Here is a 3,490-nt window from a genome sequence, read left to right as displayed (position 1 = left end):
AGGTTTCTAGTCGGAAAAATAAGTTACAAGTCGTTTTTGTAAAGGTAGTCATTTCAGTCGAAAGAACGACGTCTAGATGACCATTTTAGAAAACATACTTCCACTTTGAGTTTAACCATAATTTTTGGATATAGTTTCATGTTCATAATAAAAATCATTTTCTCAGAATAACAACTTTTAAATCAAAGTTTATCATAGTTTTTAATTAACTAACCCAAAACAGCCCGCGGTGTTACTACGACGGCGTAAATCCGGTTTTACGGTATTTTTCGTGTTTCCAGGTTTTAAATCATTAAGTTAGCATATCATATAGATATAGAACATGTGTTTAGTTGATTTTAAAAGTCAAGTTAGAAGGATTAACTTTTGTTTGCGAACAAGTTTAGAATTAACTAAACTATGTTCTAGTGATTACAAGTTTAAACCTTCGAATAAGATAGCTTTATATGTATGAATCGAATGATGTTATGAACATCATTACTACCTTAAGTTCCTTGGATGAACCTACTGGAAAAGAGAAAAATGGACCTAGCTTCAATGGATCCTTGGATGGCTCAAAGTTCTTGAAGCAAAATCATGACACGAAAACAAGTTCAAGTAAGATCATCACTTGAAATAAGATTGTTATAGTTATAGAAATTGAACCAAAGTTTGAATATGATTATTACCTTGTATTAGAATGATAACCTACTGTAAGAAACAAAGATTTCTTGAGGTTGGATGATCACCTTACAAGATTGGAAGTGAGCTAGCAAACTTGAAAGTATTCTTGATTTTATGAAACTAGAACTTTTGGAATTTATGAAGAACACTTAGAACTTGAAGATAGAACTTGAGAGAGTTCAATTAGATGAAGAAAATTGAAGAATGAAAGTGTTTGTAGGTGTTTTTGGTCGTTGGTGTATGGATTAGATATAAAGGATATGTAATTTTGTTTTCATGTAAATAAGTCATGAATGATTACTCATATTTTTGTAATCTTATGAGATATTTCATGCTAGTGGCCAAATGATGGTTCCCACATGTGTTAGGTGACTCACATGGGCTGCTAAGAGCTGATCATTGGAGTGTATATATGAGACGACCCGACCCAATCCATAGGGACGAATACAATAACATATGATTACATCGCGAGGTACTTGACCTCTAAATGATACATTTTACAACCATTGCATTCATTTTTAAAAGACAATCTTTCATTACATCGAAAGTTGACATGTATGCATACCATTTCATAATATCCAAACTATAAATGACCTAATCTGTCATTTACTTAATAATAATCTTTAATGAACTTCAACGACTCGAATGCAACGTCTTTTGAAATATGTCATGAATGACTCCAAGTAATATCTTTAAAATGAGCTAATGCACAGCGGAAGATCTCTTTCAAACCTGAGAATAAACATGCTTTCAAGTGTCAACCAAAAGGTTGGTGAGTTCATTAGTTTAACTTAAACAATCGTTTCCATCATTTTAATAGACCACAAGATTTCAGATTTCCATTTCTCATAAATATACGTCCCATGCATAGAGACAAAAATATCATTCATATGGATTGAACACCTGGTAACCGACATTAACAATATGCATATATAAGAATATCCCCATCATTCCGGGATCCTCCTTCGGACATGATATAAATTTCGAAGTACTAAAACATCCGGTACTTTGGATGGGGCTTGTTGGGCCCGATAGATCTATCTTTAGAGTTCGCGTCAATTAGGGTGTCTGTTCCCTAATTCTTAGATTACCAGACTTAATAAAAAAGGGCATATTCAGTTTCGATCATTCAACCATAGAACGTAATTTCGATTACTTGTGTCTATTTCGTAAAACAGTTATAAAAATTGCGCATGTATTCTCAGCCCAAAAATATAAAGGGTAAAAAGGCAAATGAAACTCACCATACTGTATTTTGTAGTAAAAATACATATAACATCATTGTACAAGTGTAAGGTTGGCCTCGGATTCACGAACCTATAGTAATTATATATATTCGTGTATTTGTCAATATTTGTTTAATAAATTAAGTCAAGTCATAGTGTACCACAATCCTAATGCTCGAGGCTAATATGCAAAAGTTAATAAAAGTCAGTTTGACTCAAAATGATTTCCAAAGTTTTTACATGATTATTATATGGTTTAAATATCGTCGTTTTATATTATTAAATATTTTAAAAGATTTATTAGAGTAAATAACATAATTCATTTATTAATACATAAAATTCTATATTAAGGTTTATATAATAAATTATACTTTTATATATATTAAATAATAAAATTTATAAAGTTTATTTAGTGTCATAAAAATAATATGGTAGGGATTATTATAATATACGTAGTAAAATATCTTTGTATTACATATTTATTTGATAAAACAACATTGATAATAATAAGTAAAAGTTATATTATTTTGCAATAATAATTAATATCATTCTATTAATAAAAATATCATTATCTATATTTACTAAAAATGATATATATATATATATATATATATATATATATATATATATATATATATATACATATATATATATATAAGTGATAATTCTAATTATGATAATTTACGATACTTTTTAATATTAACTTTAAAATAATAATTCTACTCAAAATGGTGATAGTAATGATATTTTATAATTATAATGATATTTTATCAAAATGATAACTTTAATAAAATTGATAGTTTTAAAATTTAGAACGACGATAATAATAATCATTTTTACACAATTTCAAATGGCTATAACTTCTAATCCGTTCATCGGAACGATTCGACATCTAAAGGAAAAGTTCTTAATTTTTCGCTAGCTTTCCAACGACATGCATATCTTATATCTTATCTCATCCCTAGTATAACAACCTTTAAGATTCAACATAACCTATCTAGGGGCAATATAAAATATACAAGCATGCATAATTTTATTTTCTCGAGCACTAGTCAGGGATACACTATTGATAAATAAAAGTTAAGTTATGAGTGCTCACGTATCAATATTGAGGTTCAATATTGTAGGAAAAGTACGTAGACGCAACGGAGATGACAAACACTAAATTGACCTCACGGGCATACCCATGAACCATACCCATCACCTCCATAGCCATAACTCATAATTTCCTTAGCCCTATCCTACTCATAAAACTTGTCTTGAAATGACCCGCTCATGACCTCGTCGTAGTATTTTATGTATAATAATACTAATACTTACTACTAATAATGATAACACGATTAATTAATAATAATAATAATAAAAATAATAATAATAATATTATGTATATGTATATGTGTTTACGGAGAGAGAGAGAAATAGAAAGATGTATGAACTTCACAAAAACCAAATCATTCACATATAAGGGAGTTACATCCACCTAACACTCTATATTCGACCAATTGTGACTACCGACACCCATTGTTTAATATAAATAATTATATATATATATATATATATATATATATATATATATATATATATATATATATATATTTAAT

This window comes from Rutidosis leptorrhynchoides, chromosome 1, assembly GCF_046630445.1.
Source record: "Rutidosis leptorrhynchoides isolate AG116_Rl617_1_P2 chromosome 1, CSIRO_AGI_Rlap_v1, whole genome shotgun sequence".
In the NCBI taxonomy this organism is placed as follows: domain Eukaryota; kingdom Viridiplantae; phylum Streptophyta; class Magnoliopsida; order Asterales; family Asteraceae; genus Rutidosis; species Rutidosis leptorrhynchoides.
This window is presented reverse-complemented; position numbering follows the sequence as displayed.